We start from the raw sequence: 26761 nt of genomic DNA on the forward strand, positions 1-26761 counted from the left end.
TCCATTCACTCTCACATTAACCCTTCCGCTCGCTTAGGTTGGCATGTGCTTTGGGGTCTGCATGACCCCCCTGCAAAAAATGTAACTCCTTCCGCTGTGTTACAGGGCATAAGTGACCCCACGATGCATTTCTCGGTGGCCAGCACGAAACCCATTCCCTCCGCTGTTTAAACGGGCATAAGTGACCCCACGAGACAATACTTTATTTATTTTTTCTCTTTCCATCCTCTCCGCTGTGTTACAGGGCATAAGTGACCCCACGATGCATTTCTCGGTGGCCAGCACGAAACCCATTCCCTCCGCTGTTTAAACGGGCATAAGTGACCCCACGAGACAATACTTTATTTTTTTTTCTCTTTCCATCCTCTCCGCTGTGTTACAGGGCATAAGTGACCCCACGATGCATTTCTCGGTGGCTAGCACGAAACCCATTCCCTCCGCTGTTTTAACGGGCATAAGTGACCCCACGAGACAATACTTTATTTTTTTTTTCTCTTTCCATCCTGTCTTCATTTTCCTTACACCCCAAGACCACCAGGGGGTGGAGAGGGAGGGGGGGGGGGGGGTATCAATTTTTTTTAAAATTTATTTTCATACCCCTCGCGCTGTGGAGTTTGCGACTACTATTCGCAGTCCAGCCTGTTCCTGTGACGCTTTGAGTGTGTGAAATATTGTTGTTTCTTTTGTAAAAAAAAATGCTTTTGTCTTTTCACTGTTGCTTGTGTTACTTGACTTGCCTGTGAAACTCAATAAAACAATGGAGTTGATATGTTTTTTTCCTTGTTGTTTTTTTTTTTTTCTTTCAACCATTTTTCACTCCAGCAAGGCATGAGTCAAGGTAAGTAAACTTTACAGCGACTTTTTCTTTTTAGCTGGGACTTTTGATTATGTTTTATGTCTTTCTTTTTTTTAAAAAAAAAACCTGTTGCAACTGTAAGACTTTAGATTATTATTAAATACCTTTTATTTATTTATTGCTTTCTTTTTTTGTTGTTTGTTTTTGCTTTCAAAAAATAAAAAGTTGTGTCTCAGCTCGCTTTTTGGAAAATCAGTTTTAACAGGAGCAGTTGGTGCAATACCTCCACACCAGGTGGTGGCAGTATTGCACCATTCTGTTTTTCTTGTCAAGCTGCAGGAACCGGAAATCAGAAGCTATCCGGTCTACCACGCACGCATTTAATTGCTTTTAAAAACTATAAACACTAAATTGTGCAGCACTGTATGCCGTTATAGTTATCGATTAGGGAGGGAATTCGGACACAGATTTTCAGGACTTTTGTAACCTTGAGATTTAATGTTTACAAGCTTCACGTGTTTACATGGCTTTGTTACAAAACGGTGAGTTTTCCCGGTCATATGTGGGCTTGTTGCTTTTACTAAACACTGTCATTTGCGTAATCAGTGTTCTAAATTTTATTGAAGAGAAAAAAAAAACCAACAGGAATTACCATCTTTAATAGAATTTGCATCTGATGCAGCAAGAATGATTTTATGGATTTTAATATAAAATGATCTTTTAGGTAACATTCTTTCGTTCAGATTCTTAAAAGAATGTAAAATTGTGAACGCTATTAAATAATAACAGGATGCAGACAATGAGTCCGAACACACAAAAAACCCAGGTGAACTCAAACCGATCTAGGTCACAGATTTTTTATTGTAATACAGTATAATCATAATCAAGGATACATTTCTTGAAAATATGCAGTGTCAGATTAAATCAAATTAAAAACGAATGTACGACTCCAAGTACCACAGATACATCAAACAAATTTCAGAAGCAATAGTTCTTGATAGTGTAATTACTCACAAATATAGACATTTTACCTTGAAGAATATCTATGAAGTACACTCGTGTCACATTTAGCTAAGTGATATAAGGAGCCACTTACCAGATATATCAAAAATAGAGATTAAAACTTTTCTTAAAATGTAAAGACAACTCAAAGATGATGATATAATATTTTTCTACATTTTCTTATGCGATGCACACGTGTCGAACTACGTTGGTTACATATATATTGATTACAATTAATGATTGCTATTACTTTTATAAAGAGCTTATATGTGGCTTGAAAAGTAACGAAAATAACATGTCATTCTGGGGGGGAGGTCCGGTCCACATCAGCGCCATCTTCCTTCATGTCATCGTCGTCCTCATCAGAAGAACTGCCGATATAAATGACTCCAACATGACTGTAAGGTACCGCATGTTCCCCATAGATTTCCATCTGTAAAAGATGTTAGGGAAATTTCATGTGTAATTGCATTAATTATTCATTAAAGAATAATGAATCAAAATTGCTTGAAAAGTAAAAAAAAAACAATACATTACCTGGTTGGGTTGCATGTTATGGTTTATTGAAAGTGGTCTCTGGTTTTTTGTCTTCAAAGTGAATTTTTCCTCACTTTCTGTCTGCACGCCTTTGTCAATCTTCGCAGGTTTGTCTGCTGTTGGAGTGCCTTCAGTTGAAGATGTGACATCTTCTATCATCTTTTCATCTTGGAAACTGGTTAGGTTTCTATTGATGCCTTCACAGCACAGGTATTGTCCTCCACAGAGGCAAAAACACCTCTTCCCTGAGCCAGGTTCAGGTGAACCAAAACCTTGGAGGTCCTTAAGATCTGCAGAAAAAAATGAAGGGGTAAAAGTTGTCCCGTCTAAATTTCTTTCGTGAATAATGGTAAGATCTTCCATCTTGTGCTCCAATCTGTTGTCCTGGGGAAAGCCTGAAGTAGAATGGGGAGGCCTTTATTTAAATCCTCTGTCTGGAGTCTGACTTCCTAATAAGGTTGAGGAGCAAATCAAAAGTTCCCAAGTTTATGGTTGCTCCTTTACCATAAACACATACATTTTAACTCAAGGATCAGAATTAGCTATTCTATCATTGTGCCATGTCATGTCAGACACCTCAGAACCCACACAGATTTAAATCTATGGAGGTTTTTAATACTAAACTCTGTGACATAACATAACAAAGATATATCTGGACTTTTTAAACAAAATTTTCTGAATCTTTACCAACAAACAGACAAACAATTTAAGCGTCTAGGTAATGTACCCATCTCATTAGCTGGTCGTGTAAATATAGTTAGAATGAACGTATTGCCAAAATATTTATTCCTTTTCCAATGCATCCCTATTATAATTCATTAAAAGTTTTTTAAAAAAAATCGATTCTCTTGTCTCATCATTTATTTGGAATAAAAAAACACCCAGAATTAAAAAAGTTTTTTTGCAAAGACCAAAATTCCTGGGAGGATTAGGACTGCCTAGGTTTAGTCTGTATTATTGGTCATGTAATATTTGATGTATGTCCTTCTGGGACGGAAAAACCAGACCTGACTGGGAACGGTTGGAAAATCGAGCTTTCTTCCCAAACACAGCAAAGTCACTGCTATATTGTACATCAGATCTTTCTAAATTTAAATGCCAGAACCCAGTTGTATCTCAGTCCCTAAAAATTTGGTCCCATATAAGAAAACATTTTAAATGGAATTTTTGTTCAGTACAAATGCCGTTGACCAACAATCAAGCTTATAAATTACTATCACATGATACATTTAAACAATGGGGCTCTAAAGGGATCCACTTAGTAGCAGATTTGTTCATAAATAAGACTTTCTCTACATTTGACCTTTGAAAAATCTCAAGAGTTGAGCTTAAATGTAAGTGCGGACGAGCCAATTTATTCGCCCAAAACAGAAAAGAAATACAACCTTTTTGGTAAAGTTACATTTGTGATTAAGACGAAAGAAAACCGATAATTCAAATAATTCAATCTCTTGAGTGGCTGTGATTGTGTAAAAAACAACCCTGCAGCTTTTGCACATTTCATCCACAAGGTGACAGCATTCTCCACAACAAAATCCACTGCCAACCTGTTTGGAAAGTCTTTATCGGTCTGAAAAGGACCTCTTTGCACCAAATCCATTCTTACTGGATCAGAGAGTGTGGTTGGTCATTCAGCTGGATCAACTGGATTTAAGTTTGGGCGAATTTTGGATCCAGTCTGTTCCTCTTCCATACAGAGCTACAATAAAAGCAAACAGTTAAAAGAAAACAGTCAAATGTTTCCCTTTCAACAGTAGATGTGGTGACAGAAGTTTCTTCTGCAGATAAAAAACAAGAATTATTATTGTACAATAATCAATGATAAAGCCAATAAAATATCTATAGCAGAATAATAATATATTGGCTCGTTTAAAATCTGTGTGCAGGTTTTTCACAATTTCATGATCTTTTTATATATTTATGAGAGATTTATTGTTTGATTGTATATTTGCATAAGGTCATATTTCATTATGCAGACACTGTTTTTTTTTTATTACTCCAATACTTTTTAATACTTTTTGAGAGCAGAAGAAACTGTCGGCTGAGATGGAACTGTGCAAAACATCATCATTATGTAAACTAAAACTGCAAAATATAAATGAGAAATAAATGTACCTATTTATAAATAATAAAATGTGAACACTAATTTGAGAATAAGTGGAAATATAAGCCTTTAATACACTTCTTTTTGTATTATTTTGTATGTTCATAATTTTAAAATTAGTACATTTATTTTGTTTGTCATTTATAGATGAGAACCTTTATTTCCTGACACACTCGTTGTAAAACTCAGACTACCTGACTGTCTATAACAGATAAACAGCAGTTTTTATGCTGTAATAAACCGAAAAATGCAGAACGCACTAAATATGTGTTACCAAAACAATGAAACAAAACGATAACGTGAGTTAATTGCGCAGCTGCACAGAACTGCTGGATAATGTAAAAATAAAGCCCCAACATCCTCCAAACTTACCTGGTGACTGATGTGGAGTTGATCAGTGACAAAATGTGTTGGTTCGTTGATTTGTTGTTAGGAACCCATCTTGAAACGGAAGGCATCAACCTAAGGGCTGTGTAAACATTACCTGGTGACTGATGTTGAAGTTTCTTTTATCCCTTTTAGGTCCTGTCAGATAAAGTCTCTGAGGAATTAAGTGTTTCTTGTCGAGTTGATCACTGACAAAATGTGCTGGTTCGTTGATTTGATGTTAAGGGACCCACCTTGAAACCATCCACCTAAGGGCTGTGTAAACATTAAGGTTAACGTTTTTTTAGGTTTCATGCTTTTCTATTCCCGTTTTTGCTTGTTCCTTTAGCATAAATCCTTTTAAATTTGATTCTGTCAGGTTAGGTTATGTGGACAGTGTTTAAGTCCAAAATACATTTAAAAAATAAATAAAAATACAGATCGGGAGAGGTGCAGGAGGGATAGACCAGCATTTTATGTATGTATGTATGTATGAATGTATGTGTGTGTGTTGAAGGCCGATAATCATTTTATTACCATTTAGCTTATAATCTTGTTTATGTTTACGCTGAACACTTTTATTGAAACTGCTGAAACTTTTATATAACTTTTGCATTATCTTAAAGTAGATGTGGATTTTACTTAAATGTGTTTGCTAGATCTGTTTTTTTTTTTAAGGAGGGGCGTGATGGTGACCTCAGGCCTTGTCTACAGAATCAATGTATTTTCTCTTTATTTTATCGCAAAGCCCTTTTCGCACCTTCAAGGAGTTGTAAAGTGCTATATGTATGAACAAAGTGTCATTCGTTCAGGTTCCCTTAAATGAAATAATTGTTTCTGACAGAGGCAAAACGACGGGGGAAAATAGTGTATGAGGATTCATACCTGCAGATCGTTCCCGACATTCCACAAAGCGTTCGTATCGCCAGAAGAGCGTTCAACTCCGTGTGCGCGCACCTCATCGAGAGGAATATACGCTTCCAGATGGCTTATCCAGCAACACTGTCCTTCACAATCAACGGACCTGAAAAGACTTTCAGAGACTCGAAAGAGGCTGAACTATTTCTAAAAATTGCCCACAAATGAGGTACTGTTCTTCTATTCCAACCTCAATAATAATCTGGTGAGTAAACGTCGCAGTAATGAATGACTAATGTTTGTTAAGGGTATTGAATGAATTGCACTCCTCGGGAGAGAGAAATTTGACTTGAGTTTACTTTAATGACTATGGTAATCTTTATGTTTCTTAAATTTTTACTTATTGCAAACAAAATCATTTTACTACACAACTGAAGGTTGCATCTGGAGATCGAAAAAAAAAAAAAAAGTCTTGGAGGGTGTTAAATGACATTCTCAGCCGCAGAACAAAAACTACAGTCATCCCTGATGCCTTAGAGCAGTGGTTCCTAAACTTTTTCTGCAGGGCCCCCCTTTCTAAAGATTAGAATATTTTCGAGCCCCCCCACACTGACACAAACATACAAATCCTTTGTTTCTAAACTCCACTGCGCCTTATAACATGTGGTTAATGAGAAATCTCTCTCTGAACGGTAGAATTCTGTTATCTGAAGCTGAAGGAATCTCTAGATCTGTCTATGTGTCTCTGTCTTTAGAAATGCCAAAACACATCTGTAACCTATTAAACAAAACATTATTTGATTTTGGAGGAAAAAATGTCATTACTTAAGGAAAAATATTTGTGTAACAGCAGAAAACATTGGGGCATGGATGTATTAACCTTTGAAACTTTAAACAACTCTTTTAAAATAAAGTGGTTAAGTAATTTATTGAAAGGGGAAGACAATATCTGGAATGCATTTCCCAAATATATATTTGACACAATGGGAGGCATTCAATTCTTGCTAAAATGTAATTGTAAAAATGAAAAATTACCCACAAAACTTTCAAACTTTTACAATGAAGCCCTGCTGGCCTGGAAACTCCTTTATAAACATAATTTTTCTCCAACAACTTGTTTTATTTGGAATAACAGTAATGTACAATACTAGAATAAATCACTTTTTTTCCTAGATGGTATGATAATGATATTGTTTTAATCAGACAACTTTTCAATTCTCATGGACATCTTCTGACGAATGAAGAATTTCTTTTAAAATTCGGTATTCCTGTTCCACCCAGAGAATATGCAATAGTGTTAGATGCCATTCCAACCAGTCTACTTCAACTGTTTAAAGGGATTTATAACATAAGTCAATTAAGAACCCAGACAATTTTTTTGGACAATGTGGATATGTGTGTTAATTCAGTTTCCAATAAACAAATAAGAAATCTTTTACAGACCACAACCTTACCTGCTGGGAGGTTTTACTGGGAATCCAAATTTGTGGACATAAAATGGGCTTATGCTTGGACTATTAGTAATAAATACTGTCTAAATAACAAAATAAAAGAGGTGTCCTTCAAAATATTGCATTGTATATATCCTACCAAAACTTTGAGTAGATTTGTTGTGGACATGGACCTGTTTTGTTCATTCTGTGGAACTCAGGAGGAAACTATTTATAATCTGTTTGTGGACTGCAGACATACTAATATGTTTTGGATTGAAGTGGGAAACTATATTGGAAATATAACTAAACTAACTGTTACATTTTTAGATAAAGACATTATTCTGGGTTACCTTAATGTCAAAGTAGACAAAGATTGTATCTTCATTACACAATTGTTTTTATTATTGGCAAAATTCCATATCCATAAAGCCAAACGGTCAAACTCCAAACCTAAATTCCAGCAGTTTCTGAGTGAAATCAATCAGTACTGTACCATTATCAAACATCTGCAAAACAAAAAAGCAATCCAACTAATTTAATTTTTGAAAGATTTAAAATTTATTAAACCCCAAAGATTTTTGAAGGAATTATTCTTTTTTCTCTTATGTTGTATATGTATATGTATATAGTTTTTGTTTTATTTCCTATATTTTTCTGCAATATGTACACATTTCAATTCCCCCTGAGACATTCACATTGTTATTGTATTATGTTGTTTGTCAATAAAGTATGAAAAAAAAAAACTCCACCGCGCCCCCCCTGCAATACCTCCGCGATACCTCCTCTGTGATTTTTAGTATCATTTTTGTCCCCAGACTTATATATGGGTATTATTTGAGCTATTTTAGTAATTTTTGGGACTTTGCCATGTGTTAATGAAAGATTAATGGTGTAAGCGAGAGGTTCTGCAATTTCATTTACTATAGCTTTGATGATGTTACTACTTATGTTATCAGCACCAACTGTGTAGGACGATCTTAGCTTGTTTATAATATTCACCACTTCTGTTTTACAGGTTGGTTTTAGAAAGAATGAATTTGGGTAATTTCCCTGAAGATAAACATTGTAATTAGCACCACCTGGTGGATGAATGTTTTGAGAGAGACTTTTCCCAACTGAACAGAAATAATTGTTAAAAATATCAGGTAAACTGAGATTGTTTGATTGACATTGCTCTAAGGCACAGTGGCGCCTCCAGAAATTTTTCATGGGGGTGGCCAGTGGGGGGCCACATTAAATCTTGGGGTGGCACACAAAAACCATGAGCTATATTTTTAAAATTCATTCTACCAAACGTAGTAAAACAACCTTTAGAAAACCAACAGAAAGATAAATGCCTACTGATATTTTGTAGAACATGAACTTATAGTAGATACTACTAGTATAATAACTAATAGATACTAGTAGATACCATTAGTAGATACTACTACTGATATATATATATATATTTTTTTGTTTATATTTAATGCTTTGGTGTGTCTGCTTGGGGTGTTCGGCTCTTGACTGAGAGATATCTATAATGAACAAAAAATGAAATCTGTTGTTCTGAAATAATAATAAAAATATCCTCCTAATTATTAATTATATCTGTAGACATTTCTATTCAGACTAATAATCATGAAACATTTTTATTATTAGGGTAACATAATTCTAACTTCACCTGTTGGTCCAGGAACAGGTGGAGCACCTGCTTATGCTGAGTTCTGCCTTGTTTCTCTGACCAATGATGCTGACTGATGCTGAGAGTCTCATCTTTGTCTTCCTCATTCTCTTCTGTCATTCATGCTGCTCTGTCTCATCTTCCTCCTCCTCCTCACTACTCCTCTGTTGCTCCCCTTCCATCTCTTTCACTCCTTCTGCTGCACTTTTATTCTTAAAATAAGAATATATGTTGAATTTCTCTTCATTCTCTGAAAATGGACAGACACAAGCATCAACTAATGACTATAGGTAACTCTGTGGAAACAAAAACACATCAAAATGTTGCGGTAACACAACAACCAGTGCTTAAATAGTTCCATAAAAATGAGTGGCGCGTGTGACAGGGACATCCTTTGTTTACTTATTAATAAAAAGTAATGACACATCCACCGCCGCTGATGATGTGGCGTATTTGCACCAAGTATTTGCACACTGGGTTTACATGTTTTGCAGACCGCATGTTTTTTACACCTTTGCAGCTGTGTTTATTTAATATTTATTTCTTTATTTAATAAGAATCTAATTTTTCATAATTTTTCATAATTTTCTGTGATATTTTTAATTATTTAATATAAATGTCATTATTGATGTCCTTTATTGATGTTATATTATATAGATTATTTCTGAATGTCGTGTTGCTGCCACAGATAAATGAAATTTCCAAGTTATCTATCTATCTATCTATCTATCTATCTATCTATCTATCTATCTATCTATCTATCTATCTATCTATCTATCTATCTATCTATCTATCTATCTATCTATCTATCTATCTATCTATCTATCTATCTATCTATCTATCTATCTATCTATCTATCTATCTATCTATCTATCTATCTATCTATCCAGATCTAAAGTACAGTAAACAGATTGTTAAAGACCCACGGAAAATATTTAACAGGAAAAGAAACTTAGCATTTTGGGATGTGTCATTGTGTGTGCGTGCGTGCGCTCTCGCGCGCACGCGTGTGTGTGCGTGCTGAAACCGGTGCTCGCGCGATGCAGGAAGAGAGGGGGGAGAGCGCGTGTGAGGCTGTGGAGCGCATACACGCGCGGTCAGTCGCCGTTTTGGACTTAAGGAAAAAGTAATAAAGAAAGTTCATCTTTAGTGACTGAGACTGGTTCTTTTGTCTGACCGGCCCAGAGGATCTGGGGGTTCGAACGCGGAAGTGAACCACGCGTCTTATTCATTCTGCGTCCAGCGGCTCCTCTGTAGATGTCTGCGCACTCAAAGGCAGCAGGGAGGGGAGGGGGTGAGGGCCGGTTTAGGTGATCAGAGCGACTTGCCCGCTTGCTGGCTGTGCATTTGGGATGAAACGCACAACTGATGCTACCACAGCTTATAGTGGCCAGTGGGGTGGCCACTGGGGTGGCCAGGTGTCGGAGAGGGGTGGCCATGGCCACCCCTGGCCACCCCCTGGTGGCGCCACTGCTAAGGCAGAGGTTCCCAAACTGGGGGGCGCGCCCCCTAGGGGGTCGGGGAGGTATTGCAGGGGGGGCGCGGTGGAGTTTTTTTTTTTCATACTTTATTGACAAACAACATAATACAATAACAATGTGAATGTCTCAGGGGGAATTGAAATGTGTACATATTGCAGAAAAATATAGGAAATAAAACAAAAACTATATACATATACATATACAACATAAGAGAAAAAAGAATAATTGAAGAATGAATAAGAATAAGAATGAATAAGACGCGTGGTTCACTTCCGCGTTCGAACCCCCAGATCCTCTGGGCCGGTCAGACAAAAGAACCAGTCTCAGTCACTAAAGATGAACTTTCTTTATTACTTTTTCCTTAAGTCCAAAACGGCGACTGACCGCGCGTGTATGCGCTCCACAGCCTCACACGCGCTCTCCCCCCTCTCTTCCTGCATCGCGCGAGCACCGGTTTCAGCACGCACACACACGCGTGCGCGCGAGAGCGCACGCACGCACACACAATGACACATCCCAAAATGCTAAGTTTCTTTTCCTGTTAAATATTTTCCGTGGGTCTTTAACAATCTGTTTACTGTACTTTAGATCTGGATAGATAGATAGATAGATAGATAGATAGATAGATAGATAGATAGATAGATAGATAGATAGATAGATAGATAGATAGATAGATAGATAGATAGATAGATAGATAGATAGATAGATAGATAGATAGATAGATAGATAGATAGATAGATAGATAGATAGATAGATAGATAGATAGATAGATAGATAGATAGATAGATAGATAGATAGATAGATAACTTGGAAATTTCATTTATCTGTGGCAGCAACACGACATTCAGAAATAATCTATATAATATAACATCAATAAAGGACATCAATAATGACATTTATATTAAATAATTAAAAATATCACAGAAAATTATGAAAAATTATGAAAAATTAGATTCTTATTAAATAAAGAAATAAATATTAAATAAACACAGCTGCAAAGGTGTAAAAAACATGCGGTCTGCAAAACATGTAAACCCAGTGTGCAAATACTTGGTGCAAATACGCCACATCATCAGCGGCGGTGGATGTGTCATTACTTTTTATTAATAAGTAAACAAAGGATGTCCCTGTCACACGCGCCACTCATTTTTATGGAACTATTTAAGCACTGGTTGTTGTGTTACCGCAACATTTTGATGTGTTTTTGTTTCCACAGAGTTACCTATAGTCATTAGTTGATGCTTGTGTCTGTCCATTTTCAGAGAATGAAGAGAAATTCAACATATATTCTTATTTTAAGAATAAAAGTGCAGCAGAAGGAGTGAAAGAGATGGAAGGGGAGCAACAGAGGAGTAGTGAGGAGGAGGAGGAAGATGAGACAGAGCAGCATGAATGACAGAAGAGAATGAGGAAGACAAAGATGAGACTCTCAGCATCAGTCAGCATCATTGGTCAGAGAAACAAGGCAGAACTCAGCATAAGCAGGTGCTCCACCTGTTCCTGGACCAACAGGTGAAGTTAGAATTATGTTACCCTAATAATAAAAATGTTTCATGATTATTAGTCTGAATAGAAATGTCTACAGATATAATTAATAATTAGGAGGATATTTTTATTATTATTTCAGAACAACAGATTTCATTTTTTGTTCATTATAGATATCTCTCAGTCAAGAGCCGAACACCCCAAGCAGACACACCAAAGCATTAAATATAAACAAAAAAATATATATATATATATCAGTAGTAGTATCTACTAATGGTATCTACTAGTATCTATTAGTTATTATACTAGTAGTATCTACTATAAGTTCATGTTCTACAAAATATCAGTAGGCATTTATCTTTCTGTTGGTTTTCTAAAGGTTGTTTTACTACGTTTGGTAGAATGAATTTTAAAAATATAGCTCATGGTTTTTGTGTGCCACCCCAAGATTTAATGTGGCCCCCCACTGGCCACCCCCATGAAAAATTTCTGGAGGCGCCACTGTGCCTTAGAGCAATGTCAATCAAACAATCTCAGTTTACCTGATATTTTTAACAATTATTTCTGTTCAGTTGGGAAAAGTCTCTCTCAAAACATTCATCCACCAGGTGGTGCTAATTACAATGTTTATCTTCAGGGAAATTACCCAAATTCATTCTTTCTAAAACCAACCTGTAAAACAGAAGTGGTGAATATTATAAACAAGCTAAGATCGTCCTACACAGTTGGTGCTGATAACATAAGTAGTAACATCATCAAAGCTATAGTAAATGAAATTGCAGAACCTCTCGCTTACACCATTAATCTTTCATTAACACATGGCAAAGTCCCAAAAATTACTAAAATAGCTCAAATAATACCCATATATAAGTCTGGGGACAAAAATGATACTAAAAATCACAGAGGAGGTATCGCGGAGGTATTGCAGGGGGGGCGCGGTGGAGTTTTTTTTTTTCATACTTTATTGACAAACAACATAATACAATAACAATGTGAATGTCTCAGGGGGAATTGAAATGTGTACATATTGCAGAAAAATATAGGAAATAAAACAAAAACTATATACATATACATATACAACATAAGAGAAAAAAGAATAATTCCTTCAAAAATCTTTGGGGTTTAATAAATTTTAAATCTTTCAAAAATTAAATTAGTTGGATTGCTTTTTTGTTTTGCAGATGTTTGATAATGGTACAGTACTGATTGATTTCACTCAGAAACTGCTGGAATTTAGGTTTGGAGTTTGACCGTTTGGCTTTATGGATATGGAATTTTGCCAATAATAAAAACAATTGTGTAATGAAGATACAATCTTTGTCTACTTTGACATTAAGGTAACCCAGAATAATGTCTTTATCTAAAAATGTAACAGTTAGTTTAGTTATATTTCCAATATAGTTTCCCACTTCAATCCAAAACATATTAGTATGTCTGCAGTCCACAAACAGATTATAAATAGTTTCCTCCTGAGTTCCACAGAATGAACAAAACAGGTCCATGTCCACAACAAATCTACTCAAAGTTTTGGTAGGATATATACAATGCAATATTTTGAAGGACACCTCTTTTATTTTGTTATTTAGACAGTATTTATTACTAATAGTCCAAGCATAAGCCCATTTTATGTCCACAAATTTGGATTCCCAGTAAAACCTCCCAGCAGGTAAGGTTGTGGTCTGTAAAAGATTTCTTATTTGTTTATTGGAAACTGAATTAACACACATATCCACATTGTCCAAAAAAATTGTCTGGGTTCTTAATTGACTTATGTTATAAATCCCTTTAAACAGTTGAAGTAGACTGGTTGGAATGGCATCTAACACTATTGCATATTCTCTGGGTGGAACAGGAATACCGAATTTTAAAAGAAATTCTTCATTCGTCAGAAGATGTCCATGAGAATTGAAAAGTTGTCTGATTAAAACAATATCATTATCATACCATCTAGGAAAAAAAGTGATTTATTCTAGTATTGTACATTACTGTTATTCCAAATAAAACAAGTTGTTGGAGAAAAATTATGTTTATAAAGGAGTTTCCAGGCCAGCAGGGCTTCATTGTAAAAGTTTGAAAGTTTTGTGGGTAATTTTTCATTTTTACAATTACATTTTAGCAAGAATTGAATGCCTCCCATTGTGTCAAATATATATTTGGGAAATGCATTCCAGATATTGTCTTCCCCTTTCAATAAATTACTTAACCACTTTATTTTAAAAGAGTTGTTTAAAGTTTCAAAGGTTAATACATCCATGCCCCAATGTTTTCTGCTGTTACACAAATATTTTTCCTTAAGTAATGACATTTTTTCCTCCAAAATCAAATAATGTTTTGTTTAATAGGTTACAGATGTGTTTTGGCATTTCTAAAGACAGAGACACATAGACAGATCTAGAGATTCCTTCAGCTTCAGATAACAGAATTCTACCGTTCAGAGAGAGATTTCTCATTAACCACATGTTATAAGGCGCAGTGGAGTTTAGAAACAAAGGATTTGTATGTTTGTGTCAGTGTGGGGGGGCTCGAAAATATTCTAATCTTTAGAAAGGGGGGCCCTGCAGAAAAAGTTTAGGAACCACTGCTCTAAGGCATCAGGGATGACTGTAGTTTTTGTTCTGCGGCTGAGAATGTCATTTAACACCCTCCAAGACTTTTTTTTTTTTTCGATCTCCAGATGCAACCTTCAGTTGTGTAGTAAAATGATTTTGTTTGCAATAAGTAAAAATTTAAGAAACATAAAGATTACCATAGTCATTAAAGTAAACTCAAGTCAAATTTCTCTCTCCCGAGGAGTGCAATTCATTCAATACCCTTAACAAACATTAGTCATTCATTACTGCGACGTTTACTCACCAGATTATTATTGAGGTTGGAATAGAAGAACAGTACCTCATTTGTGGGCAATTTTTAGAAATAGTTCAGCCTCTTTCGAGTCTCTGAAAGTCTTTTCAGGTCCGTTGATTGTGAAGGACAGTGTTGCTGGATAAGCCATCTGGAAGCGTATATTCCTCTCGATGAGGTGCGCGCACACGGAGTTGAACGCTCTTCTGGCGATACGAACGCTTTGTGGAATGTCGGGAACGATCTGCAGGTATGAATCCTCATACACTATTTTCCCCCGTCGTTTTGCCTCTGTCAGAAACAATTATTTCATTTAAGGGAACCTGAACGAATGACACTTTGTTCATACATATAGCACTTTACAACTCCTTGAAGGTGCGAAAAGGGCTTTGCGATAAAATAAAGAGAAAATACATTGATTCTGTAGACAAGGCCTGAGGTCACCATCACGCCCCTCCTTAAAAAAAAAAACAGATCTAGCAAACACATTTAAGTAAAATCCACATCTACTTTAAGATAATGCAAAAGTTATATAAAAGTTTCAGCAGTTTCAATAAAAGTGTTCAGCGTAAACATAAACAAGATTATAAGCTAAATGGTAATAAAATGATTATCGGCCTTCAACACACACACATACATTCATACATACATACATACATAAAATGCTGGTCTATCCCTCCTGCACCTCTCCCGATCTGTATTTTTATTTATTTTTTAAATGTATTTTGGACTTAAACACTGTCCACATAACCTAACCTGACAGAATCAAATTTAAAAGGATTTATGCTAAAGGAACAAGCAAAAACGGGAATAGAAAAGCATGAAACCTAAAAAAACGTTAACCTTAATGTTTACACAGCCCTTAGGTGGATGGTTTCAAGGTGGGTCCCTTAACATCAAATCAACGAACCAGCACATTTTGTCAGTGATCAACTCGACAAGAAACACTTAATTCCTCAGAGACTTTATCTGACAGGACCTAAAAGGGATAAAAGAAACTTCAACATCAGTCACCAGGTAATGTTTACACAGCCCTTAGGTTGATGCCTTCCGTTTCAAGATGGGTTCCTAACAACAAATCAACGAACCAACACATTTTGTCACTGATCAACTCCACATCAGTCACCAGGTAAGTTTGGAGGATGTTGGGGCTTTATTTTTACATTATCCAGCAGTTCTGTGCAGCTGCGCAATTAACTCACGTTATCGTTTTGTTTCATTGTTTTGGTAACACATATTTAGTGCGTTCTGCATTTTTCGGTTTATTACAGCATAAAAACTGCTGTTTATCTGTTATAGACAGTCAGGTAGTCTGAGTTTTACAACGAGTGTGTCAGGAAATAAAGGTTCTCATCTATAAATGACAAACAAAATAAATGTACTAATTTTAAAATTATGAACATACAAAATAATACAAAAAGAAGTGTATTAAAGGCTTATATTTCCACTTATTCTCAAATTAGTGTTCACATTTTATTATTTATAAATAGGTACATTTATTTCTCATTTATATTTTGCAGTTTTAGTTTACATAATGATGATGTTTTGCACAGTTCCATCTCAGCCGACAGTTTCTTCTGCTCTCAAAAAGTATTAAAAAGTATTGGAGTAATAAAAAAAAAACAGTGTCTGCATAATGAAATATGACCTTATGCAAATATACAATCAAACAATAAATCTCTCATAAATATATAAAAAGATCATGAAATTGTGAAAAACCTGCACACAGATTTTAAACGAGCCAATATATTATTATTCTGCTATAGATATTTTATTGGCTTTATCATTGATTATTGTACAATAATAATTCTTGTTTTTTATCTGCAGAAGAAACTTCTGTCACCACATCTACTGTTGAAAGGGAAACATTTGACTGTTTTCTTTTAACTGTTTGCTTTTATTGTAGCTCTGTATGGAAGAGGAACAGACTGGATCCAAAATTCGCCCAAACTTAAATCCAGTTGATCCAGCTGAATGACCAACCACACTCTCTGATCCAGTAAGAATGGATTTGGTGCAAAGAGGTCCTTTTCAGACCGATAAAGACTTTCCAAACAGGTTGGCAGTGGATTTTGTTGTGGAGAATGCTGTCACCTTGTGGATGAAATGTGCAAAAGCTGCAGGGTTGTTTTTTACACAATCACAGCCACTCAAGAGATTGAATTATTTGAATTATCGGTTTTCTTTCGTCTTAATCACAAATGTAACTTTACCAAAAAGGTTGTATTTCTTTTCTGTTTTGGGCGAATAAATTGGCTCGTCCGCACTTACATTTAAGCTCAACTCTTGAGATTTTTCAAAGGTCAAATGTAGAGAAAGTCTTATTTATGAACAAATCTGCTACTAAGTGGATCCCTTTAGAGCCCCATTGTTTAAATGTATCATGTGATAGTAATTTATAAGCTTGATTGTTGGTCAACGGCATTTGTACTGAACAAAAATTCCATTTAAAATGTTTTCTTATATGGGACCAAATTTTTAGGGACTGAGATACAACTGGGTTCTGGCATTTAAATTTAGAAAGATCTGATGTACAATATAGCAGTGACTTTGCTGTGTTTGGGAAGAAAGCTCGATTTTCCAACCGTTCCCAGTCAGGTCTGGTTTTTCCGTCCCAGAAGGACATACATCAAATATTACATGACCAATAATACAGACTAAACCTAGGCAGTCCTAATCCTCCCAGGAATTTTGGTCTTTGCAAAAAAACTTTTTTAATTCTGGGTGTTTTTTTATTCCAAATAAATGATGAGACAAGAGAATCGATTTTTTTTTAAAAAACTTTTAATGAATTATAATAGGGATGCATTGGAAAAGGAATAAATATTTTGGCAATACGTTCATTCTAACTATATTTACACGACCAGCTAATGAGATGGGTACATTACCTAGACGCTTAAATTGTTTGTCTGTTTGTTGGTAAAGATTCAGAAAATTTTGTTTAAAAAGTCCAGATATATCTTTGTTATGTTATGTCACAGAGTTTAGTATTAAAAACCTCCATAGATTTAAATCTGTGTGGGTTCTGAGGTGTCTGACATGACATGGCACAATGATAGAATAGCTAATTCTGATCCTTGAGTTAAAATGTATGTGTTTATGGTAAAGGAGCAACCATAAACTTGGGAACTTTTGATTTGCTCCTCAACCTTATTAGGAAGTCAGACTCCAGACAGAGGATTTAAATAAAGGCCTCCCCATTCTACTTCAGGCTTTCCCCAGGACAACAGATTGGAGCACAAGATGGAAGATCTTACCATTATTCACGAAAGAAATTTAGACGGGACAACTTTTACCCCTTCATTTTTTTCTGCAGATCTTAAGGACCTCCAAGGTTTTGGTTCACCTGAACCTGGCTCAGGGAAGAGGTGTTTTTGCCTCTGTGGAGGACAATACCTGTGCTGTGAAGGCATCAATAGAAACCTAACCAGTTTCCAAGATGAAAAGATGATAGAAGATGTCACATCTTCAACTGAAGGCACTCCAACAGCAGACAAACCTGCGAAGATTGACAAAGGCGTGCAGACAGAAAGTGAGGAAAAATTCACTTTGAAGACAAAAAACCAGAGACCACTTTCAATAAACCATAACATGCAACCCAACCAGGTAATGTATTGTTTTTTTTTTACTTTTCAAGCAATTTTGATTCATTATTCTTTAATGAATAATTAATGCAATTACACATGAAATTTCCCTAACATCTTTTACAGATGGAAATCTATGGGGAACATGCGGTACCTTACAGTCATGTTGGAGTCATTTATATCGGCAGTTCTTCTGATGAGGACGACGATGACATGAAGGAAGATGGCGCTGATGTGGACCGGACCTCCCCCCCAGAATGACATGTTATTTTCGTTACTTTTCAAGCCACATATAAGCTCTTTATAAAAGTAATAGCAATCATTAATTGTAATCAATATATATGTAACCAACGTAGTTCGACACGTGTGCATCGCATAAGAAAATGTAGAAAAATATTATATCATCATCTTTGAGTTGTCTTTACATTTTAAGAAAAGTTTTAATCTCTATTTTTGATATATCTGGTAAGTGGCTCCTTATATCACTTAGCTAAATGTGACACGAGTGTACTTCATAGATATTCTTCAAGGTAAAATGTCTATATTTGTGAGTAATTACACTATCAAGAACTATTGCTTCTGAAATTTGTTTGATGTATCTGTGGTACTTGGAGTCGTACATTCGTTTTTAATTTGATTTAATCTGACACTGCATATTTTCAAGAAATGTATCCTTGATTATGATTATACTGTATTACAATAAAAAATCTGTGACCTAGATCGGTTTGAGTTCACCTGGGTTTTTTGTGTGTTCGGACTCATTGTCTGCATCCTGTTATTATTTAATAGCGTTCACAATTTTACATTCTTTTAAGAATCTGAACGAAAGAATGTTACCTAAAAGATCATTTTATATTAAAATCCATAAAATCATTCTTGCTGCATCAGATGCAAATTCTATTAAAGATGGTAATTCCTGTTGGTTTTTTTTTTCTCTTCAATAAAATTTAGAACACTGATTACGCAAATGACAGTGTTTAGTAAAAGCAACAAGCCCACATATGACCGGGAAAACTCACCGTTTTGTAACAAAGCCATGTAAACACGTGAAGCTTGTAAACATTAAATCTCAAGGTTACAAAAGTCCTGAAAATCTGTGTCCGAATTCCCTCCCTAATCGATAACTATAACGGCATACAGTGCTGCACAATTTAGTGTTTATAGTTTTTAAAAGCAATTAAATGCGTGCGTGGTAGACCGGATAGCTTCTGATTTCCGGTTCCTGCAGCTTGACAAGAAAAACAGAATGGTGCAATACTGCCACCACCTGGTGTGGAGGTATTGCACCAACTGCTCCTGTTAAAACTGATTTTCCAAAAAGCGAGCTGAGACACAACTTTTTATTTTTTGAAAGCAAAAACAAACAACAAAAAAAGAAAGCAATAAATAAATAAAAGGTATTTAATAATAATCTAAAGTCTTACAGTTGCAACAGGTTTTTTTTTTTAAAAAAAAGAAAGACATAAAACATAATCAAAAGTCCCAGCTAAAAAGAAAAAGTCGCTGTAAAGTTTACTTACCTTGACTCATGCCTTGCTGGAGTGAAAAATGGTTGAAAGAAAAAAAAAAAACAACAAGGAAAAAAACATATCAACTCCATTGTTTTATTGAGTTTCACAGGCAAGTCAAGTAACACAAGCAACAGTGAAAAGACAAAAGCATTTTTTTTTTACAAAAGAAACAACAATATTTCACACACTCAAAGCGTCACAGGAACAGGCTGGACTGCGAATAGTAGTCGCAAACTCCACAGCGCGAGGGGTATGAAAATAAATTTTAAAAAAAATTGATACCCCCCCCCCCCCTCCCTCTCCACCCCCTGGTGGTCTTGGGGTGTAAGGAAAATGAAGACAGGATGGAAAGAGAAAAAAAAAATAAAGTATTGTCTCGTGGGGTCACTTATGCCCGTTAAAACAGCGGAGGGAATGGGTTTCGTGCTAGCCACCGAGAAATGCATCGTGGGGTCACTTATGCCCTGTAACACAGCGGAGAGGATGGAAAGAGAAAAAAAATAAAGTATTGTCTCGTGGGGTCACTTATGCCCGTTTAAACAGCGGAGGGAATGGGTTTCGTGCTGGCCACCGAGAAATGCATCGTGGGGTCACTTATGCCCTGTAACACAGCGGAGAGGATGGAAAGAGAAAAAATAAATAAAGTATTGTCTCGTGGGGTCACTTATGCCCGTTTAAACAGCGGAGGGAATGGGTTTCGTGCTGGCCACCGAGAAATGCATCGTGGGGTCACTTATGCCCTGTAACACAGCGGAAGGAGTTACATTTTTTGCAGGGGGGTCATGCAGACCCCAAAGCACATGCCAACCTAAGCGAGCGGAAGGGTTATATTGACAAACCAATACCTTTTTACATGCTTATCACAGGTAAGATTGATAACCCTTGTGCTGTCTTAGGGGAAAAGAAAAGCATGGATTAAAAAAAAAGATAAGGAGGGGGGGTCATTTTAAAAACGCATACCCCCCTTTGGTATTGACCCCAGACAGGTACACCCCGTACACCCTCCCGCAATCGAAGAGGGTCGAGTTCCTGAATTTTTGTTTTTTCATTGTGGATTGACTCAGTCCAGTTTCATTTTTAGCATTTAAATCAGTGTTTTTCAACCAGTGGGAGATGGTCAAGTGTGCTGTGGGAAATCACCCTCATTAACTGATGTAAAAAGATTTCCATCTCCAGGATATCAGCTCTTTGTTCATCCTTACAGGCGCTGAAAAACAAAACACTAAGAAATTAGGATTATGAAAGCTCTTTGTGTTTATTTAAAGACATTTTGATAAGAATAACGGTACCCCGATTTAGCTGTAGCTTCAGCTGTTTTAGAAAAAGTCCCGTTCCTTTAACTGTCTCCACCAATCCTTCTTGGATTCTTAATCACATGTCATCAGTCTGACCAAGTAAGTCTTCAAATCCTTTTTCTGAATTTTGCTGATAAAGTTGCTCAGTTCTAACAAAAATACCAGCTGAAGCTCATCTTTAGCTGTGTAGCTTACTAAAGAAACCGGTGTCAGACTGTGGAACAAGTGAACAAAACAATGAAGTTCAGAGACGCTAGTCTTTTTTTTTTTACTTTTCAAGCAATTTTAATTAATTATTCTTTAATGAATAATTAATGTAATTACACGTGAAATTTCCCTAACATCATTATATCTTTTACAGATGGAAACCCATGACACATATATGGTACCTTACAGTTATGTTGGAGTCATTTATATTGGCAGTTCTTCTGATGAGGATGACAGCTATGGAGATGAAGGTGACGTGGACCACTGCTCCCCCCTAGAATGACATGTTATCTTCAGGTTACTTTTCAAGCAACAAAAGAAGCTCTTTATAAAAGTAATGGCAATCATTTATTGTAATCAATATATGTAACCAATGTAGTTCCACACGTGTGTTAAGGTAAAGTGCATCACCTAAGAAAATGTAGAATTTTTTTATCATCACCTTTGAGTTGTCTTTATATTTCAAGAAATGTTTTAATCAATATTTTTTGATATATCTGGTAAGTGGTTCCTTATATTACTTAGCTTAATATGGCATGAGTGTACTTCATAGATATCATTTAAGGTAATTGTTTATAATTGTGAGTAATTACACTATCAAGAACTATTGATTCTGAAATTTGTTTGATGTATCTGTGGTACGTGGAGTCGTACATTCGTTTTTATTTGATTTAATCTGACTGCATATTTTCAAGAAATGTATCCATGATTATGATTATACTGTATTACAATAAAGAATCTGTGACCTAGATCGGTTTGAATTCACCTGATGTTCATTATGTGTTCAGACACATTGTCAGCATCCTTTTATTATATATAAAAGAATAACGTCCCCCTTTTACATTCCTATAAGAATCTGAACGTAAGAATGTTACATTAAAGATCGTTTTAGATTAAAATCCATAAAATCATTCTTGTTGCATCAGATGCAGTTCCATTAATGATGATAATTCCTGTTTTTTTTTCTCTTCAATAAAATTGTCATTGAGAATGCGTATTTAGAACACGGCTTATGTGCGCCATCAGGCGGATACGAAGAGAACAGAACACAAGGGACGAATAATCATTCCACGTCTGGCCATTTTTTTTTCAAGTCCACACCACGCATATGTAATAACTGTCTGGACACACAAATGACAGTGTTTTGTAAAAGCAACAACCCCATGTGAACGGGAAAACTCACCGCGTGTAACAAACAAAGCCATGTAAACACGTGAAGCTTGTAAACATTAACTCTCACGGTCCCGAAAGTCCTTAAAGGCTCTGTCCAAATGTCCTCCTTAATCTCTACATACTTTAACACCATGTAGTGCTGCACTATGTAAAATTCTGGGTTTTAAAAAGCAATTAAAACCGTGGCTGTCAGTACTCACAGCTTCCGCTGTCGGTTCCTGTAGCTCGAGAAGAAAACAGAATGGTGCATTACCGCCACCGCCTGGTGTGGAGGCAAACTACTATCTTAACGCTGATTTTCCAAAATAAAAAATAAATGAATAAATATTGCTTTTTGCCTTTTACTTCTAAGGGAATCCATCCTGAACCGGTTAGTGAGCTGGTGGTGCAAAAGCCCAAAACAGTTGGCAGGGACGGTCTGAGCTCCACACTGTTCAAGGCATATACAGGTGATTAATTTAACTTTGTGTTGCTTTGTGACAGCAAGTTAAGTTGGGTTTTTTTTTTCTAATCTTATGACTAACCAAATTATGGTTACAGCAGATATAATGAATAAAATTTAAATGTAGTTATGAACTCATGTCTAACTTTTGTGTGTTGTGTTTCTCTTGTGTAGGACCACAGCCAGATCCATATATGATGACATCTGGAAGCAGATTATGCCAAGTGCAGCCCCAACCTCTCGTGGCTGTGTTGGATGGGTTTCTGAGATGGAATGAAAGAGAACCTGGATATGTATTATTATGGCAAATACATGAATGCATACCTTAAATTGCACTTATCTTGTCTTTAACAATCAGTTAAGCCTTCTGTCTTACTGTTGATGATCTGAAATGTTATTTTTTATTGTAAATGTTTGATATCATTTGTGTTGTGATTAATCAGTTGTTGTTGTTGTTGTTACCAAAATATTAAATGAGGCACAATTTTGACCAAAATTGTTTTATTTGTTCATCTAATTTTTTGTGAAGTCAAAGTCACCTTTCAACAGAAAAATATTAAGAATATAACAATTATATTTAATTAGATTTTAAGAATATGTGAGAACACGAAATTTTTCCATACTATTTGCACATTATACATTTTTAAAATACCAAACATTAATTCACTCTTCAAAACAAAAAGTCCATGATCATTTGCCAAAACGCGGAAGTTTATCCAGATCTGATTCCCACTGCCCAAAATGCAACTTTATTAAAAGATTACACAAAAATTTCAATGGATTATTGTTGGTGATGATGTTCATGATCATCACAGTAAGTTTGAAGAAGATTTACTGGAGAAAATTAGAGAAATTACCATTATAGTTCTCCTAAGCATACTGCCTTTATAGTTAAAGTAAAACATTTGATCCACCCAAAATGCAACTATTAAAAGATTACGCAAAAATTTCAATGGATTATTGTTGGTAATGATCTTCACTAATATCTAAGCAAGTTTGAAGAAGATTTACTGGAGAAAATTACAGAAATTACCATTATAGTTCTCCTAAGCATACTGCCTTTATAGTTAAAGTAAAACATTTGGTCCACCCAAAATGCAACTATTAAAAGATTACGCAAAAATTTCAATGGATTATTGTTGGTAATGATCTTCACTAATATCTAAGCAAGTTTGAATAAGATTTACTGGAGAAAATTAGAGAAATTAAAGTTTTAGTTCTCCTAAGCATACTGCCTTTATAGGTAACATAGGACATTTGATCCACCCAAATTGCCACTTTATTAAAAGATTACACAAAAATTTCAATGGATTATTGTTGGTAAGGATCTTCCCTAATATCTCAGCAAGTTTGAAAAAGATATACTGGAGAAAATTAGAGAAATTACCATTATAGTCTCATTCAGGCAGGGTTATCCATGGTCAGCATATACTTTAACTATAAAGCAGTATGCTTAGGAGAACTATAATGGTAATTTCTCTAATTTTCTCCAGTAAATCTTCTTCAAACTTGCTGAGATGATCATGAACATCATCACCAACAATAATCCATTGAAATTTTTGTGTAATCTTTTAGTCAAGTTGCATTTTGGGTGGATCAAATGTCCTATGTTACCTATAAAGGCAGTATGCTTAGGAGAACTAAAACTTTAATTTCTCTATTTTTCTACAGTAAATCTTCTTCAAACTTGCTGTGATGATCATGAACATCATTACTAACAATACTCCATTGAAATTTTAGTGTAATCTTTTAATAAAGTGGCATTTTGAATGGTTTCTATGTTATATGCTGACTATGAATGAGACTGCCTGCATGAGACTATAATGGCAATTTCTCTAATTTTCTACAGTAAATCTTCTTCAAACTTACTGAGATATTAGGGAAGATCATTACCAACAATAATCCATTGAAATTTTTGTGTAATCTTTTAATAAAGTGGCATTTTGGATGGTTTCCATGTTATATGCTGACCATGGATAACCCTGCCTGAATGAGACTATAATGGCAATTTCTCTAATTTTCTACAGTAAATCTTCTTCAAACTTACTGAGATATTAGGGAAGATCATTACCAACAATAATCCATTGAAATTTTTGTGTAATCTTTTAATAAAGTTGCATTTTGGGTGGATCAAATGTTCTATGTTACCTATAAAGGCAGTATGCTTAGGAGAACTAAAACTTTAATTTCTCTAATTTTCTCTAATTTTCTCCAGTAAAACTTGCTGAGATGATCATGAACATCGTTGACAACAATAATCCATTGAAATTTTTGTGTAATCTTAGACAGAAGCCACTTTAGAATGAATTGACATGACAGGACCAGATGTGCCCTTTTACGTGGAGAATCTTTATTTCTGTTTCGTTCCATTCCATGCCATGCTCAACAACACACAAAACACTCTTGTTAGTGTTCAAACACACTTTTAGAATCTGTCTGATTGATTATATTTCAAACAAAACACTTTATTTATGGTAGTTTATTATAGAATGGTCAGACATGCAATCTAAATGAATAAATCTGTACATCAAATAACAATATAGGGCTTGCAATAGCTCTCATAGATGTCAGAGCACAGTACATGTTATTTGATCATAGGTAACTGTGATATGATGGGTTATAGTAGCGTTTTATACGTCTTTTCAGCTCGCTGGCCGTGTGTACCGTAAACTATGATGTAAACGCGCATGCAAAAAGTCGGTGACGGCTAGCGAGACCGCACTTCCACAGATGTCGGCTCACTTGACCGCGGTCCACTCTTCAGGCGACGAACGACGCAGCCGCATCACAATCCGGAGCGAAGTGCCGGCATCAGACGATGCTAACTGTGTTTACATTAAAACTATGCCCTTCCTCTCTTCGGATCGCCTGTATCCATTCGGGTTTCAGGTTTGGATCCACAGGAAAATAATGAAATGAAAGGCCGGGCTGTTTTTGGTTGGAAGACGAACAGCCTGGAACACAACAGAAACTTCAACTCTTCGACTCTGCCATTCTTCATATGTGCTGCTGTGCTAACAGGAAGTTGTCATTGACGTATTTCCGGTCGAAAAATGCGGAAGTGTGAAAAAGGTCTATTAAAACCGTACTGTGTTTGAATTATTCGAAGATGGCAGACGGTTGCGCTAGAAAGAGGACTTAAAAATGTAAGTATATTTAAAAGTATCTTGTATATGTTGTAAAATATATTTGTAAATACGTAAGGTGACTTGTTTAATATGTTAATATTTATCTACATTGTTTTGAAGCTCATCAATTTCGGTAATGCTAAAGCTAACGCTAGCGCGAATTAGCATTGAAGGCTAAAAACAAACGCTGTTGATAGTACATCAAAAAATAGAGAAAATTCCCTTAAAACAGTCTAATTTTCATAAGGAGGTTTTATTAACATGGACTTTGATCTACAAACATAATTTTTCTCCTCGTCGCTACTATATTTGGAATAACGCAGATATTCTACACAAAAACAAGAGTATTTTACTTGAAAATTGGTTTGAAAAGAACATTTCTCTTGTAACACAGCTGATTAATCCACATGGTAACCTGATGTCATACGATGAGTTTCTGTCCACCTATGGTCTGCATGTTTCACCTGCAGAGTTTGCATTGGTTACTGGGGCCATCCCAGGTGGTGTTAGACTTCTGTGTAGCAGTACTCCTTCAAATACTCCATGTTCTCCTCCCAAATTAACAGATTTGTGGTGTGGAAAGATTTGTTTTTCAACTAGCAGGAATAATCGAATTATCCGTTTTCTGTTTCAAAATGAGATTGCCACAAAACCGTATGTTATCTCATACTGGAACAGCTTTGGATTTAGAATTCAGTGGGAAAAGGTTTGGACCCTGCCCCAAAAGTATTTCATCACCAACAAAATCAGAGAAATTTCTTTCAAAATTCTTCATAAATTTTATCCAGTGAAACACTTCTTTACCAAATTCAAAAAAGATCTGGACATAAACTGTTCATTCTGTCATTCCTCACCAGA

General features: G+C 35.6%; 1 protein-coding gene and 3 long non-coding RNA genes across 7 annotated transcripts in view; 2 read left to right on the forward strand and 2 right to left on the reverse strand.

Annotated features, from left to right (window-relative positions):
* Positions 1 to 26761, forward strand: part of LOC144989155 (uncharacterized) — a 209883-nt gene that overhangs the window by 9233 nt on the left and 173889 nt on the right. The window lies entirely within an intron of this gene.
* Positions 845 to 18865, forward strand: LOC144989423 (uncharacterized). 4 transcript variants are annotated; one of them, XR_013653580.1, is made up of 5 exons: positions 845 to 1338; positions 2113 to 2203; positions 2443 to 2545; positions 5484 to 18169; positions 18274 to 18865. It is a non-coding gene; the product is annotated as an uncharacterized LOC144989423 (long non-coding RNA). The 4 variants fall into 4 exon arrangements; XR_013653577.1 differs by having other exon boundaries at positions 2113 to 2198; XR_013653578.1 differs by lacking the exons at positions 5484 to 18169; positions 18274 to 18865 and having other exon boundaries at positions 2443 to 5240.
* Positions 1640 to 2471, reverse strand: LOC144989526 (uncharacterized). Its single transcript, XR_013653771.1, has 2 exons — positions 2336 to 2471; positions 1640 to 2231 (listed from the first exon to the last, which is right to left on the reverse strand). It is a non-coding gene; the product is annotated as an uncharacterized LOC144989526 (long non-coding RNA).
* Positions 12664 to 25658, reverse strand: LOC144989412 (uncharacterized). Its single transcript, XR_013653561.1, has 8 exons — positions 25644 to 25658; positions 22534 to 22671; positions 21348 to 21434; positions 19668 to 20865; positions 18307 to 18392; positions 17960 to 18062; positions 14978 to 15020; positions 12664 to 14854 (listed from the first exon to the last, which is right to left on the reverse strand). It is a non-coding gene; the product is annotated as an uncharacterized LOC144989412 (long non-coding RNA).

The sequence above is a fragment of the Oryzias latipes genome, chromosome 2, assembly GCF_053564925.1.
Source record: "Oryzias latipes strain Hd-rR chromosome 2, Olatipes_Hd-rR_3.1".
NCBI lineage: Eukaryota > Metazoa > Chordata > Actinopteri > Beloniformes > Adrianichthyidae > Oryzias > Oryzias latipes.